Source organism: Argopecten irradians, unplaced genomic scaffold (assembly GCF_041381155.1).
Source record: "Argopecten irradians isolate NY unplaced genomic scaffold, Ai_NY scaffold_0353, whole genome shotgun sequence".
Lineage (NCBI taxonomy): Eukaryota > Metazoa > Mollusca > Bivalvia > Pectinida > Pectinidae > Argopecten > Argopecten irradians.
The window spans coordinates 39,742-60,185 of NW_027187820.1; positions in this window are offsets into that span (position 1 = coordinate 39,742).

The following is a 20,444-nucleotide window of genomic DNA, read 5'->3' on the forward strand; positions in this document are numbered from 1 at the left end:
CTAAAACGTCTGAAGATGTGTTTGATGTATTAAAACATTTGAAAAATTTCTTTTATAAGGAGATTGCAGTTTAATAATTCCTCTGTCTTACATGGAGTATAAGTATAATATAACCATCAAATGAATATCATGTTGGCGCTGATTTCACTCACATTGTACTATTAAACTATTTGTTATAGTGGATTCCCCGATATCGTTCCTAGCAGTACATCTGTACGTCCCGTGTTCTGATCTGTCCAGTTGTCCCAGTGACAACACAGGTGACACAGTAAAGTTGGTGTTGTCCGGTCGTGTCCAGACAAAGGTACAGTCAGGTCTACAGTCCGCTGTACAGGTGATGTCCGGTAACGTGTCACCCTCTATCCTGGTGTAGGTAGTGTCCGGCGGGGACAGGGCTATGGAGGTACCAGGGCCGTCTAAAAAATGTTTGAATCAAATCTAAAATCACATTTCAAATTTCTTAATGTAAAGATGTTTTTAATTTCGTTATGTGAATAAAACCCCGAGAGCTTTGTATGATTTGTGTCATTTTGCCTTAGAAAACGTCCTTTTTAAAACAAAACAAATGTTATATTTGAAACGTATCACATCCTTGTTTCAATAATAACGGTAACTTTTATTATTTTGCAGCTTTAGCAACTATAGTAACCATCTTAAATATGCATATATTAAGCGAATTGAAAAACGTTTTTGGCAGTTGGATAAAATCACGGTGTTAGTCACTCGACTTGAAGGAATTACATTTTTATAACTACTGTCATTGTCATTAACTGTTTAAAGATATAACAAAATTTCAACCACATTTTAATATATTCCTCTTAATGAATGCCACGTGTAAAAGGACTATGCATGGTTGATGCTCTTTTATGCGCCCAAATTCGTGTTTAATTCAAAGATGCCATTAAGATATTAGACTGTTGATTTTCAAATATCGAGTTCATCCATGATACCGCTGACATGGTAGTTTTGTATCTTTGCAGTTCATCTGTTTACATTTAACAGATTTGAAGATTTTAATTAATTTGCCCATAATGTACATTTCTTGTTACGCTCTGCTGCTGTCCTTTCCAACAGTGATAAACGTGACTTTTAAATGAAGAGGCATCTGGCGTATATGAATACTATCATATATCTTGTGTTATTTGAAATATTCTTTATTCATAAAAGTTTGGTAATAACTAAAAACAAGAAGGGCTTTACGTGATCAAATCAAATGATTTAACAGATCTACCACGAAAAGGAATAAAAACAAATTAGAACTGCATTTAAAAGTTTTTATTAAATTGTTTTTTCCTAATCATTTTCCTAATCAATCAAATTGTATGGTAATCATACCCCCATAGCTTGTTGTTATGAGCATTTTTACGTTTTACAAATTCATTATGCGTTTATTGCACCAAAAAGTGCCGTTTTAAAGATAGACCTTATGTTTTTTTTATAAGTAATACTATATACATATATGAATGTGTCATTACGCCCAGAAATGTGATATTTAAACAAATACCTACCCGCACGTTGAGTGTATAGTTATCACTGTCCATTGTTTGTTAGGTAGGTTAAGGTTGGTACGTCTACAGAACCACACAGATCCCTGGTCTCCCGTCTGTGGCTGTATGATCCACCGGAACACTGTACCAAGGTTACCTCCAGACGTTACACAGGAACACACATCCGCTGTACAGAGGACGGCTGGGCTGGCTATGGTGTTGTAACATTGACCACCAGCTACTTGTATACTACCAACTGGGATAACGACGTCAGGACGACGGTAAAACTGGACAAGGACGGCCTCCTCTGGTACATCACACGTCAGTGTAAACTCAGTCCCGGGGACAGCGTACTCAGACGATCCCGTCAGGGTTACGGCCTCTACACATTTTCAATTAAAAATCGTGCTGTAATATTTGTAGCTTTCCTCTTTAATTGCTTTTGAGTGTATATAACGCTTTGTTATTTTAAGTTAATATCGTATCTCACATTATATTTTTGTAAGACACAACAACAATCTCTTAGACACGTTAATATCACGTGTTCAATTTAATTGTATCCCGAAATGATGTTTGAAGCGTTAGGGTATCCTAAAATCTTTTAACAAGAGGCCCAGAGGGCCTGTATCGCTCACCTGGTTTGTAATGCCTAGGAATGTTCTGAATACAAGTTCATTGTTTCTTTTCTGAATTCCCCTATTGGGCCCCACTCTTTCTGCTCCAGGGGGTCAAAACCAAACTTTATACAAATTCTGTTAACCCAAGGATGTTTCTGGCCAAATTTGGGTAAAATCCAAGCAGAACTATATGACTTTTAGCGATTTACAGGATTAACCTCTACTTCCCCTATTGGGCCCCGCCCCTCCTGCCCGGGGGGTCAGAGCCAAAATTTTATACAACTTTCTGTTCCCCTTCCGCCAAGGATGTTTGTGGCCAAATTTGGTTACAATCCAAGCAGAAATCTAGGACAAGTAGCGATTTATAGGATTTACCTCTATTTCCCCTATTGGGCCCCACCCCTCTTGCCCCCATGGGGTCAGAGCCAAAAATTTATACAAGTTCTGTTCCCCTTCCCTAAGGATGTTTTTGGCCAAATTTGGTTACAATCCATGCAGAACTCTAGGACAAGCAGCGATTTATAGGATTTACCTCTATTTCCCCTATTGGGCCCCGCCCCTCCTGCCCCCAGGGGGTCAGAGCCAAAATTTATACAAGTTCTGTTCCCCTTCCCCCAAGGATGTTTTGTGGCCAAATTTGGTTACAATCCATGCAGAACTCTAGGACAAGTAGCAATTTATAGGATTTACCTCTATTTCCCTTATTGGGCCCCGCCCCTCCTGCCCCCGAGGAGTCAGAGCCAAAATTTATACAAGTTCTGTTCCTCTTCCCCTAAGGATGTTTCTGGCTAAATTTGGTTACAATCCATGCAGAACTCTAGGACAAGTAGCGATTTATAGGATTTACCTTTATTTTCCCTATTGGGCCCCGCCCCTCCTGCCCCGGGGGGTCAGAGCCAAAATTTATACAAGTTCTGTTCCCCTTCCCCCAAGGATGATTTTGGCCAAATTTGGTTACAATACATGCAGAACTCTAGGACAAGTAGCGATTTATAGGATTTACCTTTATTTTCCCTATTGGGCCCCGCCCCTCCTGCCCCGGGGGGTCAGAGCCAAAATTTATACAAGTTCTGTTCCCCTTCCCCCAAGGATGTTTGTGGCCAAATTTGGTTACAATCCATGCAGAACTCTAGGACAAGTAGCAATTTATAGGATTTACCTCTATTTCCCTTATTGGGCCCCCGCCCCTCCTGCCCCCGGGGAGTCAGAGCCAAAATTTATACAAGTTCTGTTCCTCTTCCCCTAAGGATGTTTTCTGGCTAAATTTGGTTACAATCCATGCAGAACTCTAGGACAAGTAGCGATTTATAGGATTTACCTTTATTTTCCATATTGGGCCCCGCCCCTCCTGCCCCCGGGGGGTCAGAGCCAAAATTTATACAAGTTCTGTTCCCCTTCCCCAAGGATGATTTTGGCCAAATTTGGTTACAATACATGCAGAACTCTAGGACAAGTAGCGATTTATAGGATTTACCTTTATTTTCCCTATTGGGCCCCGCCCCTCCTGCCCCCGGGGGGTCAGAGCCAAAATTTATACAAGTTCTGTTCCCCTTCCCCCAAGGATGATTTTGGCCAAATTTGGTTACAATACATGCAGAACTCTAGGACAAGTAGCGATTTATAGGATTTACCTTTATTTTCCCTATTGGGCCCCGCCCCCTCCTGCCCCCGGGGGGTCAGAGCCAAAATTTATACAAGTTCTGTTCCCCTTCCCCCAAGGATGTTTGTGGCCAAATTTGGTTACAATCCATGCAGAACTCTAGGACAAGTAGCAATTTATAGGATTTACCTCTATTTCCCTTATTGGGCCCCGCCCCTCCTGCCCCCGGGGAGTCAGAGCCAAAATTTATACAAGTTCTGTTCCTCTTCCCCTAAGGATGTTTCTGGCTAAATTTGGTTACCAATCCATGCAGAACTCTAGGACAAGTAGCGATTTATAGGATTTACCTTTATTTTCCATATTGGGCCCCGCCCCTCCTGCCCCCGGGGGGTCAGAGCCAAAAATTTATACAAGTTCTGTTCCCCTTCCCCCAAGGATGATTTTGGCCAAATTTGGTTACAATACATGCAGAACTCTAGGACAAGAAGCGATTTATAGGATTTACCTTTATTTTCCCTATTGGGCCCCGCCCCTCCTGTCCCCAGGGGGTCAGAGCCAAACTTTATACAAGTTCTGTTCCCCTTACCCCAGGGATGTTTGTGGGCCAAATTTGGTTACAATTCATGCAGAACTCTAGGACAAGTACCGTTTTATAGGATTTACCTTTATTTTCCCTATTGGGCCCCGCCCCTCCTGCCGCCGTGGGTGTCAGAGCCAAAATTTATACAAGTTCTGTTACCCCGTTCCCTCATGGATTGTTTGTGGCCAAATTTGGTCTACAAGTCCATGCAGAACTCTATGGACTTAGTTTAGCGGATTTAAAGGAAAGGTTGACGGAAGGATGACAGGAACGGACGGACGAACGACGGACGACGCGCCAATGACATAAGCTCAACCGGCCCTTCAGCCAGAGTGAGCCTAAAAAACTAATTGGATCCCTAAAACAGTAAAATACGGATTATTTCTTGTGGATTTCAGATACAGCTTTAATACTCCACAGTCAATTAGTTTTTCACTAATTCGGATCTCCATAAACGATATAAACTAACGATCAATTCGGCATGGACATTCAGGTTTGGAATGTTACGTGAGATGAGAAAAATAGGGGTCACACGGCGAGTCAGAGGTAATGTTTACAGGTTTAATCAGGAGACAATATCTTGTTAGTGTTGTTACTCTTTATGAAGATAAATTTAGTTAAGATCAGAAAAACAGGAAGCCTGTATAGAAACTAGAGGAAAAATTCAGATCTTGTGGGACCTGTATTGCTTACCTCGTATTTTGTAGTAAATGTTCCCTAACACCCATCACACACACACCCAAAACTAAAAAGAAGATAGACATTTTAAATACATTTGTAAACAAATGGAATATACAGTGGATACGACTATCACGGCAAGGGGCTATGTGGATCAGGTTAACATAGTATTCATTTAAACAATTAACCCGTATTCTTAAATTGCCTACAGTTTATATATGGACATTTCTGGGTTTGGATGGGGGGGTGAATTGTATTAAGCATTAAAGTCGGGACATGTCTTTCTGACAAACATCCCTGTATATGTATACCACCGTAAACGTGAATTCACTTTGTCGATAGACGATATATTGCTTATATTGTTTTTGTGACTTCTAACTTTAATTCTTTTGTTTAACCATGCCTCTTCTGCTATTTGGATATCACTTCGGAATGAGTTTCCCTATCTTCTGTCGGATGTTTAAGTTGTCCTTGGCCAGATACGTTTAGCAATCAAAATTTCTTGAGAGCTACTGGCAATTTATGAGCAATAAGCCCCGTAGCACGCATTTATAGTGCATGGCCACAAGTTTTCAACAAAGAAACCCTTACCCACCTGTACTATTTATTCATGAATAATTATGGGGATAAGTGTGATATTTTACATCTAGGTATCTGGTTGTAAAGACACAGGCTTTATTATACCGTAAAAATACCACTGAAACTGACAGCTGAATTGAATGGTAAATTTTACTGATCAGCGAGGTTATGCAGTCCCCCCTTAATTAGTAAAATGTAGGTGTTTTGGCATGTACATCGAAATCGGAAGCACATGTATATTAACACTTAGGTGTAATATAATACATATTGAGATATTTGCCTTTCTGTTAAAAGTTGCCAGTGTGGATTTTTGACGTAAATCTATATTGTATCCATTGTACCAAGTACATTTGAATTTGCAATATTTAAATGAGTATTATGTATCAAACGTTCTTGATTGCAAAAATAGATTTCCTATGATAAAACTATATTATGTGTTTATGTGTGGCATTGAGAGTGCGGAATAGTATGTGTTAACGCTAGTAGAGTTATTGTCGCTTATTGAAAAATTAAAGCAATGCATATACTTTTGAAACTATAATAGGGATACATTTTATTATATATTGAAGGTCAGTGTACGAGAAACATGAATTTATTCGAATAAGAAATCTATTGAAATATATTCAGAACCTCTTGATGCTTTCCAGATATTATTAAGCGAAACACTCGTGGTTAATAGTTATTAATGCTATAATCCTATATCGCCACCTACCTGTTGAAAACAGGAGTATACATGAAGTGATCAACATGGGAGATCCAAGTGTGACATTTTGCTTGTTCCAAAGCCGTTAAAACCAAGAACGTTTGACTTTGATACCATTTTGTATATACATTTAAATGTTACCCTTAAAAATACTTCCTTGTTGATGTTTAAATATTTATGTGTATACTGGTACCCAGTTTTAAAATAGAATAGCGGTTATCACTCATTCATGCATTTGAAAGGTTAATACAGTTGGGTCGGTGTTTTTACTCGGTAATGCAGACATAGATCTGAGGAAGTATGAGGTGATTTCTTGTGACACAGATATGACATAAGAGCGTGAATCGCCCATTTCAATAGTTTGTTTAACATCAAAGCTGAAACCAAGCAGTGGTCCAGTCTGTTTTGTGTTGGCCTGGTCGAAAATTGGATCAGAGCTGGACTGACTATAAGAAATTATAACAGCTATCTTCATATCAGCACAAATGTCTCTCCTTTAACAATGTCCGATCATGTAGTCCTTTTCGATCTCAGTCATGAAATATGTCTAGAATTGTAGTGAATGCGTTATCGGATCCAAATAAAAGTTTGTATAGCTGTCTTCAAAACAAATTGCTGTTCCATACAGACATATAGCTACTGACAATATATGTAATTGTATGTATGCAAACACAGGCTATGGGTATTTAGTAGGCTGGTAATGTCATAGAACCCAATTATAGACTATTATTTACGAAGAAAGGTAAGAAACTCCTTCGTGATGTAAAATTGGTCAATTTTTATTTCAAAGTGCAGTAAAAAAGTTATCGTAACAGCGAAGATATACTTTGTAATGATTGTTACTTATATCGACCTTTTTCCAGCACAAATAATCTATTCTCACACATAGTCAAATCGCCACTTTTGTCACACTCTAAGTAACCTTTCAAAGCTTTAATTGGTTGGTAAAAGGGGCATTTCACGTTTGCTCAATTTTAATAATCTTTCGCCAATACCGATTTCAGGTTTATAAAGGACCGTAGGACTTAACCCCTATTACTAATCGGTTTGCTCGGATAATAGTTTGAAATTTAAGGTTGAAACATCAAACAAGTACCAATTACATGTTTGTATGTTTTACCTAGATATGGAAATATTTATGTCACTAGCACTGTTATTTAAGGGACAAGCCTCGTTTTCAGTATTAGTCCATTAGAAACATTCTGGTGTTACAAAGAACGTTTTCACCCCTCCAATTTTCAGTTGACCTATTCTAATTAATTGCCCTTTTCTCGTCGTCGTGCGTTCGTAAATAATCGACACGTTCGTCTTCTCCCAAAAACTATTGAAGGCTCATTCAATACAAGTTTGCATATGATTCCCACATGTGAGAGGGGCCAAGTCAAAGGGGTAAAATTGACTGCAATTTCAAAAACCATCTTATCAACGCATTAGATGTGTCAGATTTGTACATAACATTGTATAATCAAAATACTAGTACTCTTCATATGGTAGCAAGATTTCCACTAAGGAGGATTTAAGATTTTACTTGTTTATTTAGCAGATAAACATAATTTGAGCATTATTTGCTGAATTTTCATTGCAATGTGCCAAAATTAAATGGTTAGGATGATAAGCCTGAGATAGCATTTTAACACCTAAGCCAAAAAGGTCCTGGATGGTCAACCTGGAGGCCTCCTGAAGGGGCGGGGCGGAAATGGGGTCATGGTTACTAAAATTTTCTATAATCTTACTCAACTTACAGAATTGATAAATTTAATATACTCTTCAGAATTGGTGCAATGGAGATAATCTTAATGTGTTACACATGTAGCAGATCGCCGGTGGACTGGTAAGGCCCATGGGGCATATTTGTTATGAAGTTCGAGTGGCTGGTCTGTTGAGTTGGACATCGTATAAGCATCTTGATATTCTTTATAACTAAAAACATTTTATCTGACACTAAGTCTAAGTTCAGTCGACTGCTCAATATATTATTATCTTGTGTTGGTTGAATATTTTACTGCATATTTGCTTCCCACGAATAGTATTGTCCATGTAACTCAATTCTTTTACCTAACTGTTGAGAACAGCATAAGCTGTTCTTCTTTATTTAAACATCCCTTTCAACTGGGCGGCATCTGAACTATCAAAGAAGCTCGACATCTGAACGTGTTCTTTATTCTGATGTTTTTATATCCAGGTACATGTCTGAACATTTCAGAGCCGCAATATTAAATAGCAATTCAAAGATATGGCAGTCTGTATCATACCTATCACAGGGGCCAACTCAATGGAAATGGATGTTGTCATACATTTTTTGTATTTGGAGGATGGAACTGATAAGTATATATGACAGACATGTGATTTTTTTTCAAAAAAGACGAGATTTGAAAAATTATTTAAAAATCGGGATATTTACTCTCTGTTTATAGTACATGTAAAATATCCCGATTTTTATTAATAATTTTTCAAATCTCGTATATTTTATTGAAAAAATTCACATGACTGTCATATATATACTCATCAGTTCATCCTCCAAATACAAAAAATGTATGACAACACATCCATTTCCATTGGGGTGGCCCCCTGTGATACCTATTAAATATTAGTTCATTCTCACAAGTGGACTGTGATGATTTGAGTTTGAACTTTGAAAAGATTTTCGACGGTATTGGCGCATTTGTTTTTGCTGAATATTCGGGTTATATGACCTAGTTTATACATAGTTTGTTTACGTATATATAACACATTGTCAATACAAAAGTGTACTATGCTGAATGACATCAAGTGTTGAATAGTTATAATATCGACAGTATAATTAATTGATTCAAAAAAATAAAATAATAATTAATCTCACATACTATAAGATATTTCAATTTTATTAATCAAAAGCAAACATGATAGAAAATGTTCGGTTAAATAGTTTTAACGTTCAAAACATGGGGAAGATGAGCATAACAAATGCAGTAATACTATAAATACAAATCAACAAATGATAACATCTGTATATATATCATACAAACATATATTTCCTTTATATAACTATAAACGATAACATCTGCATAGTACATTGTATATAAGATAGAGTTTTCTCTTTGTAATTCTGTTATATATATCGCTGTATTTAAAGTGACTTTATTAATAGTGAAATATGTTTTATTATCAGATATGACAGAAACTGTTCTATATATATTTCAAGAACATTTCATCAAAAAAAACATGTCATAGGTAACTGGATTTATTTTGTGATGCAATTTTTTTTACAAAATATATTTACCGTTTTTTTCGATCATGCAATAAAAACCTTTTGCACAATATTTCATAAATTTAATGATCTTGCCTGAATCAAAATAATGTTCATCAAATCTGTAACATTTTTATCTCTTTTTTGTTAGAAAAAAAAATGTCAAAAAATAACAGGACATCGTATTGCAATAAACAAAAGTGCCAAATTTTATCAAAGAATCTTGTTTGCTTGTTACCTTTACCAAATAGTCCCTGTAAACTAATTACAAAAGTAAATGTCATAAGCAAATACCTGATTTTTATCATTATAACTATGCAATATGAAAGCCAATAATCACATTTCAAGTAAACTTTAACATCAACAAAAATACGTCTCAAATATCACACTTGTGATAGGATCAATGTCCTATACAGGGGGGCAACAGTCTTCAATGATGCAAATACATTTAGAAGGACTCATTTGAAATTGAAAGCTGTTTTTGCATTATGTAAAAACAAAATGACATCGTGTGCTTAGCGCAAAAGCTTAGTTGACTCTGCAGGGATGAAAAGGGCTCAATGAGGTTTTGATGACGAATTCTTTCAAATTCGGGAGATTGCTGTCTTTTTTATTAATACGATCGGGGAAACGAAAAGATAGGGAGTCTTAAAAAGGAATTTTCCGAACAGAAATGGGAAAGCTTGGCAATGTTATGGACATGTACATATTGTATAATGCACAGGATTTCGGCGGATAATTAATGTGCTATGATTAAGACCAATTCCATACAAATTGAGAGATTACAATATATGCATGCTTTAAGCTTTTAATTAGTGATATTGTCACAAAATATGTTATTTCACTAAATACAATATTCACAAAATGATGCTGAACTCGATTTCTTTTCATATTTTCTTTCAGTCGGAGTCTTCTAAATGTTTTAATTGTATACAAGATACATCAGACCGTTTTGTTTCACTGATCATGACACAATTCATGCATGTATGTATGTAATACAGCTGTGTGACAAATGATAAACACATGTTTGTATTAATCTTAACACTTATGTGTAATATAATGCATTATTGAAATATTTGCTTTTCTGTTAAAAGTGCCTGTGTGCTTTCGACGTACATCGAAATTGTTATTACAGGAATCAATTGTATAGAGAACTTTGATGCATAATACTCATTTACTCCAAAACATTAATTTAAAATGTTATATGTACACGAACGTCCACGTGTGTGGCAAGCGGTCATTGCAATACATAATGTATTTAAATGAGTATTATGCATCAAATTTCTTGATGCAATGGATTCCTACATAACAATAAATATATGTGTTAATAAGTGACTGAGGGTGGGACTAGTATGTGTTCGCTAGTAGAGTCTTCTACATAATAAAAAATAACAATTGAATGTCTTTAAAATAGTATAGTGATAACATATTCAAATATGAAGACCGTTTACGAGAACATGAGTTTATTCGAATAACATCTACTGAATTATATAAGAATCTCTTATACTTTTCAGATTAGATAACAAAAGTATTAAGCGAACACTTGTGTTACTAGTTAATTAATAAGTAAGCAATATGAAAGCCAATAATCACATTTCAAGTAAACTTTAACATTAACAAAAACTCCTCAAATATCACACTTGTTGGACAATGTCCTATATAGTAGGGCAACAGTGTTCAATGGTGCAAATGCATTTAGAAGACTCATTAGAAATTGAAAGTTGTTTTAGCATTATGTAAACAAATTGACATCGTGTGCTTAGCGCAAAAGCTTAGTTGACTCTTCAGGGATGAAAAGGGCTCCATGGGGTTTTGATATACCTGAAAGCTGTCCTGTCCTATACTGTAAGACAACTTATACTTGTAGCGATTTTTTTGATTTTTTAACGATCTTATCGATGGTAGATCTGATGATCGATGGTTTTCGGAATAATGACTATATGGGAATATCGTTGTACAGAATAATGGAATGGAATGCAGTATCTCTAAAAATATCACATTTATAAAAAAATTCTTAACAGTATATGTTGCATAGTTAAATCAAGAGGCTAAGAGGACCTGTATCATTCATCCATTTTGTTATGTCAAGTTATGTTCTGCACACAGGTAAGGCTAAGTAGTGTTCATTAATTTCCTCAACGATTTTAAAGATTTAACTCGAATTGTCCTACAGGACCATATATACATCCAGCGTACCCTAATGGATAAAAGGCAATTTACACAAATTCTGTCCTCTTCCCCATACGATATTTCAGGCCAATTGCAATTGTGGCTACTTTCAATGCAGGACTCTATAATGTCTACATAGTAGCGATTAAAATGATTAACAATTTAACAATCAGTATACCCCTAAAGGACCTATACACCTCCTGTCCAAAGAGAGCAAGAACGAAACTCTCTAATAACTTAGTGTCCATTCCCCAGGATTGTTCAGCTCACTTTTGATTGCCATCCATGCAGACCTCCAGATCTATGACAATGAGCAATTTAAAGGAATGTCCATTTCCAAGAATGTTGCTAACCAAATTTGATAACAATCAATTCAGAACTTTATGAATAAAAGCGTTCTTAATGGAATTTTCATTTGCAGATGCATTTCCATAGTTTTCCCAGCTTTAAGGGGTAAGAGACAAGATTCATACAAGACCTGTTCCTCTCCTTTCAAGATTGTTTCTGACCGAATTTGTTTAAAATCAATTTTCAACTTTATAATTTGCATAGTGCTTAAACAAGAGCTGTTTGAGAACAACAAAGTTCACCTCTGGAATTTTGTTGATTTTATTCATGTTCCTTGTAATTTACAAGTATTATAAAATGTAGCAATATCATCACATAACTTTTCAGCCCATTGGGCCTCTTCAAATTATCAAAATTCTGCATTTTCCCCATTTAAGTGATTGTCCATATACCCATCACAACAATTATAATCCAAGCTAAAAAAACTGTCAACAAATAATGAACATTCGGGCAGACAACGGACAATGTAAGGCACTTTACTATAATTTAACAAGCATATTAAATTGATTGCATGGATGATGAATACAGTGGGGCAGCCATCTTAAATGGCAGAAATAAGTATATATTTTATTACAAATTGATTTAGCATAATTACCTAGTAATAAAAAGTATATTTTTGACATGCATATTGATTAATTGTTCTGATACATAACTTATAAATATTTAATGTTAAAACAAAGCAGCAAGTACAATGCATAGCATCTGGTGGATTATGCGCATAATTGGGGCCAATTCCGTACAAATGGAAGATTATGCAATATTTTGCAAGATATGAAAAACAAGAGGCCCAGAGGGCCTGTATCGCTCACCTGGTTTGTAATGCCAAGTAATGTTCTGAATACAGGTTCGTTGTTTCTTTTCTGAAGGAATTTTAATATTAACCTCTAAATCCCCTATTGGGCCCCACCCCTCCCGCCCCCAGGGGGTCAGAGCCAAAATTTATACAAGTTCTGTTCCCCTTCTTCCAAGGATGTTTATGGCCAAATTTGGTTACAATCCATGCAGAACTCTATGACTAGTAGCGATTTAAAGGATTTACCTCTATTTCCCCTATTGGGCCCCGCCCCTCCTGCCCCCAGGGGTCAGAGCCAAAATTTATACAAGTTCTGTTCCCCTTCCCCAAAGGATGTCTGTGGCCAAATTTGGTTACATTCCATTCAGAACTCTATGACTAGTAGCGATTTTAAAGGATTTACCTCTATTACCCCTATTGGGCCCCGCCCCTCCTGCCCCCGGGGGACCAGAGCCAAAATTTATACAAGTTCTGTTCCCCTTCCCCAAAGGATGTTTGTGGCCAAATTTGGTTACATTCCATTCAGAACTCTATGACAAGTAGTGATTTAAAGGATTTACCTCTATTTCCCCTATTGGGCCCCGCCCCTCCTGCCCCCAGGGGGTCAGAGCCAAAATTTATACAAGGTCTGTTCCCCCTCCCCCAAGGATGTTTGTGGCCAAATTTGGTTACAATTCATGTAGAGCTCTAGGACAAGTAGAGATTTAAAGGATTTACCTCTATTTCCCCTATTGGGCCCCGCCCCTCCTGCCCCCGGGGGGTCAGAGCCAAAATTTATACAAGGTCTGTTCCCCCTCCCCCAAGGATATTTGTGGCCAAATTTGGTTACATTCCATTCAGAACTCTATGACTAGTAGCGATTTAAAGGATCTACCTCTATTACCCCTATTGGGCCCCGCCCCTCCTGCCCCCGGGGGACCAGAGCCAAAATTTATACATGCTCTGTTCCCCTTCCCCAAAGGATGTTTGTGGCCAAATTTGGTTACATTCCATTCAGAGCTCTATGACAAGAAGCGATTTAAAGGATTTACCTCTATTACCCCTATTGGGCCCCGCCCCTCCTGCCCCCGGGGGACCAGAGCCAAAATTTATACAAGTTCTGTTCCCCTTTTCCCAAGGATGTTTGTGGCCAAATTTGGTTACATTCCATTCAGAACTCTACGACAAGTAGCGATTTAAAGGATTTACCTCTATTTCCCCTATTGGGCCCCACCCCTCCTGCCCCCGGGGGACCAGAGCCAAAATTTATACAAGTTCTGTTCCCCTTCCCCCAAGGATGTTTGTAAACAAAGGACCTCTTTCACGAACAATAGAAATTTGCCCACGAACCAATTTTATTAAAACTAAATGTTACATGTAGCAACATTAATGCAAACCCTTGAAATACGTTTAAAAAATTCAAAAGGTCCCAGGGGCCTGTGCTGTGGCCAGATTAATGTTGTCCAGTAGAGGTGTATGACAGGGTTCCCTTTTTGATCCAAAAAGTTATCAAAATAATGTTTTATGTCATAAAACTGTATTATTTTCTGAAGAGTATAAATAATTACATATTATGATCACAAATATGTAGGCAAAATGGGACAAATAAAATTTTGGCTAAATTTTAAAGACAGAAAATATCGAAATTTTGGGTATTATTTTCGGCCATGTCAATTATTAACAATGGTGATTCACCAACTTCCAGTTTGAGTGCACCAAAAATATTTTCTAAAAAGTTGGCTCATTACCTGAAGTAAATATTGTGAAAATTTCAGAAAAATTGTGGACCGGTAAATTTGTCGTTTAAAGGTCTTAATGAGGCAAGGTCTATTTTTAGCAGTATTACACCGTGGTTGCACCACGGCCCTTTTCAATCATAAAATTGAGAAAACAAAGAAACTAATTTCTTAATCTTATTTAATACTCATTAGTTACATTAAATTTAAAGTAATATATGATTTTATAACCTATATATTGTAGAATAATCAAAATATTGAATCACAATAACAAAGTATTTCGGAATTTTTAGGGCATTATCATTCACTTTTCAAGCTAGATGATGATTGCAACTGCATTCTCAGAAATATTATTTTTTATTTACAGCTGAAAGGCATATAAAGTAAAATAATAACAAAATCTAGAAAAAAATGGGTGGGAGTTGATTATTATGTAAGAGAATAAAGTTTTTACCAATTTTCACACATCCCGTATATTAGTGCATATATGTATAATGTTGTTGTTTTTCAAAATATTGTGCTTTCAAAGTGTTGGCAATGGCATCAAATCACACCATTACAAGTTTTTGTTTAAAAAAACATAGACAAATTGATATATGATTTTTTTTTCATTCAAAAATGTATTAATTTTACTATATAAGTATTTCTTAGCAGTTTAATATTTAGATTTTTTAGAACATTTTGTGATCAATCAACTGAAGTTTGGTTTCGAGTTTTTTTTAATTTTCTTTAGAATTTTCATGAATTCCATAAAAGTTAACTAAGAATTTTTTTTTCAGTTAAAAAAATAACAGCATCTTTTATGGTTAATGAAACAGTCAAAAGTTTTTGAGGTCCACAGTTTTATTTTTCATAATTAGCTTTGTGTATCGTAAACACATCATACTATCTATCAAAATGGCATAAGGTTTATCATTTCAGGTAAAAAAAAAATATTTTATAAGAAATTTGGTTATCACAACATGAATTATACATGTCAGGGGGATCCAAATCAATAGATTTATACGTGACACAAAGCTTAGTTACATAAAGTATATGCAATACACTGCATTTAAATGATTTCCAGTTTGATCAGACACTCTCATTTCCTGTTTGACTGTTTTCTCCATTATCTCTGTACAATTAATACCATATCCGCCAATTAAGATTTTTAGAGATGTTTTTGTCCATAAGATTACTTTACAATTACTTATTAAACTCATATAATTCTAAACTCAAAGTCAGTTTATATAGTATTGAATAAAACAGTTTCATCGCCACACACTCTTTACCACTGGGATATACACCATGTACATGTACCGTGATCGAAGCCTTTCTTTTGTGTCTATTACTCAGTAAAGCTGTTTAATTTTCTAATTATATAATAATACTAACATGGAATTCAAATATGATTATTGACAATAAAGATAAATCAAGTTTTGATGATCTACTTACAGGTAATGTCTATTTTCATTATTAAAACTGCTACATTCAGTTAGTTATTTTGCAAGATTAAAGAAGTATTTGCCATTAATGTATCTAAATCTGAAATGATACATCAATGAGTTTCCCGAAAAAAATAAACTTAAAATCTAAAACGATATAATATGTTAAAGTGATGAGATTTACATTTTTAGCATGAATCAACATAAATGTTAATCAGAAGTGTTAGCCCTGCAAATAATTGAACTACTGTAGGTTTGTAACATGACCCGTGTAACCTGGTAACTCTTCCCTCTCAAACCACACAGTTACAGAATCCCATTTTAATCACTCTCTTCACTGTAAATATGCTCTATAATTACAAAATAAATCATTAGAACAGGACATATTAGTGAAGCTACTTCAAATGCAAAACAGCTTATTGTGGTCATAAAACACCCAAATGTTTTGTAATTTTTTTTATGTAAAACTTAATTTTTCTACAAAGTATCACTAAATAAATCAATTTGAAATCATATCAAGCGTTACAGATGAGTATTGGATTATACATTAATGTTGACTCCGTTAGATTCGTGATAAATGATCCAAAATAAGCATATTCTTAACATTATGTAACGTTACTAAAAATAGACCATGCTATATTATAACCTTTAAACGACAAATTTACCGGTCCACAATTTTTCTGAAATTTTCATAATATTTACTTCAGGTAATGAGCCAACTTTTTAGAAAATATTTTTGGTGCACTCAAACTGGAAGTTGGTGAATCACCATTGTTAATAATTGACATGGCCGAAAATACACTCCCAAAATTTCGATATTTTGTGTCTTTAAAATGTAGCCAAAATTTTTTTGTCACATTTCGCCTACATATTTGTGAACATTATATGTAATTATTTATACTCTTCAGAAAATAATACAGTTTTATGACATAAAACATTATTTTGATACCATTTTGGATCAAAAAGGGAACCCTGTCATACACCTCTACTGGGCAACATTAATTTGGCCATAGCACAGGCCCCTGGAACCTTTTGAATTTTTTAAACGTATTTCAAGGGTTTGCATTTATATTGCTACATATTACATTTAATTTCAATAAAATTGGTTCGTGGGCAAATTTCCATTGTTGTGAAAGAGGTCCTTTGGTTACATTCCATTCAGAACTCTATGACTAGTAGCGATTTAAAGGATTTACCTCTATTACCCCTATTGGGCCCCGCCCCTCCTGCCCTGGGGGACCAGAGCCAAAATTTATACAAGTTCTGTTCCCCTTCCCCAAAGGATGTTTGTGGCCAAATTTGGTTACATTCCATTCAGAGCTCTATGACAAGTAGCGATTTAAAGGATTTACCTCTATTACCCCTATTGGGCCCTGCCCCTCCTGCCCCCGGGGGGTCAGAGCCAAAATTTATACAAGTTCTGTTCCCCTTCCCTCAAGGATGCTTGTGGCCAAATTTGGTTACATTCCATTCAGAAACTCTAGGACAAGTAGCGATTTATAGGATTTACCTCTATTTCCCCTATTGGGCCCTGCCCCTCCTGCCCCGGGGGGGACAGAGCCAAAATTTATACAAGTTCTGTTTCCCTTCCCCCAAGGATGTTTGTGGCCAAATTTTGGTTACAATCCATGCAGAACTCTATGACTAGTAGCGATTTAAAGGAAATATTGACGGACGGACGGACGGACGGACGGACGGACGACGGACGCCGCGCCATGACATAAGCTCACCGGCCCTTCGGGCCAGGTGAGCTAAAAAAGGTTGCATTTTTTTTTAGCAGCAAAACCTTGGGGTATGTGTGATTTTTTTTTCGCCCGTAGCAATATTTGTTATTTTTTTCAGCTTTTCTTTCAAAAAGTATAAGAATTACTTTAACTGTAAACTTAAGCCAAGTTATCATGCAAACCTAAATTGCGTAGACTCCAATTGATCTAGACTAGACAATTAAGACAACATAATTCACATATATGAATAATTTTATAATGTCAAGGTCACATAAATGTATACACCGCGGGGGATTTTACAAATTTCGCTGAAACTCATTGATCCATCTAAATTCGCTAAAATTATTACCTATAGGAAGACACACAAAAATAATAATAATAATAGTAACAAATTATTAGCTTGATATTTCAAGTTTTCATGCAAAATATAACAGTTTGGAATGAAATTAATTGTTTGCTAAAAGAAAACATGGGGATATACTGAGATCTGTCCTTATCAATTACACAGACATCGTTTTTCATTGAAAAAACAAAAGAGCTGATAATCCGTTCTGTACTATATACTAACTGATATCAATTGAAAGTAAAAAAAAAAACCTTATGAATATGATATGAACCCGAAAAAAAATTGTGAAAAAATATAGAGAATGAGTACATTTAGAATTTTTTGTTATTAACATTATTTCACATATCATAAATTTACAGAAAAATAGCAATATAAAACATACATAATTTAAATTAATTCCAGTTCTACAAGCAGTATAATTTTGTATTAACTGAAAACATGTCTTCAAATATAGAATACTAAGTAAACAAAATGTAGTAAAGGTAGATATATAATTTTCAAAAAGGAATTTATCCTAAAGCCAAAAAATATTTCCATTTTTATTTTTTCAATGTTCGTTTTAATTTGAAGGCCCTTCAACACTGGTAACCATAAAAATAAATGTTGAATTGGGCAATCGAACTGGAATGATCCGATCATATTCATGTAGAGAAAAAGGAACCTACATGTCCAATATAATGGTCCAAAATTTTATCAATTTTAATGTACTTTCCTTTACCCCTCCTAGTTCAGTCAATAACAAAATATCATTTTTGGAATTTGACACTTTCTTTGTCTTATAATGTCATGTCAACAATAAATTCCAAGCAAATGAATGTGTCGCCTGCACATGCAGCATCACGAAAAATAGTTAATATCATTTATAGGTGAAGCTATCAAGTTGATCAATAAATATTTAAGTTATCGAGCGGAGGACCATGGATTTATCTGTTTTGACAAACTTTAAAGTCCCTAAACTCCTTGCAAATAATTAAAGGATTATTGAGACTCATTATCAAACTCATAGCCGATATTGTCCTTGATATAATACAATATATAAAATTGCAGTTGGAAATCGAACAATTAAACGAATTTAAGTTATAATAAGCAGAAACAATAGTATTTATCGGTTTTAAACGAACTTAAAGGTCCCAATTACTCATGCAAAAAATTGACTGTGAATGTTAAACCAATTATCACATTTCATTTTTTGAGGACCACATTGATTTATAAGCACTCTAGATAAAATTTGGTATGGAATCATACACTACATACACTAAAGTGTAATCTAGCAGGAAACCATTGAATTTATACTGTTTTTGAACGATTATGTGAATGTCCCTTAGACTTCCTGTAAATATTGACTCGGATATTTCTGACCATTATCGATCTCATGCCGAGATCTCACTTAATATTAAGCAATATACCAAATTTGGTTGAAATTCGGACAATGAATATTTAAGTTATCGCATGGGAGCCATTTCCCAGATGCCAAACGACACCGACGCTGACGTCGACATAGTGATACCTAAGTGTCGCCCTTGAGTTGCAGGCGTCACAAAAATTTCTCCCAAAACTCTTTTACTGATGTGCAAGATTTAGGAAAACGTAGCAAACAGCTAGTGAACATGTACTTTGAGAAAAACCAACGACCTGAACTCAATACTTGGCAATTGCCCCACATAAGATTTGAACTCGGAAACTGAGAGGTGGGATCTGGTGGTAGTATGTTAGTTCTTCTAATCACTCTGTACGTGGCCCCCTCCAGGAAGGTAATGATAAACTACAATTTGCAAGGGACATACAGGAAAGACCAGTATTTAAGTAGGAATGTGATAAAAATATCACATATAATTTCTTTACGGAATGTCTCTTAAAGAAAATACTCATTATCCCTTTAAAAATACCAGTATCAAAATCTATACTTATGTGATATTTATAAATGAAGAATTAAGATATATAAAAACATATACAAAAATATTGTAACAAATAAAGCAAATGCTTACACTTAATCGAAATACAAAGTTACAAAAACATATTGAAACGTAACATTTAACATTTTTTTTGTAAAAATTTAACAAATTTCCAACAGAATATCAGAGAGAACCAAAAATAAATATACTCTCTATCATTACTGATAATTTTGGCAAATGTCATAAAAATTAATGCTTAACTGGCATGTACAGAATGAATATACGAATGTACTTTTACATTATCGGTAGGTTAAGAGACCAAAAACTGTAAACAATCTTCCATATATTTACATATTTTCTAGAAAATTTTGGCAACATTGATGAGTTAATGTGAAGAAATTTGAGGAGAGACAGGACTATTAAGAAGGTGTTTAGTATATGACAATAGTAGTCCTAGTAAGCTAAAAAAAATTAATCTAACAGAAAAGTGGATACACAAACCATATTGATAGTGCAAGAAACAATGAAATAGACAAAATCACACTTGTCTTATACTATTTCTA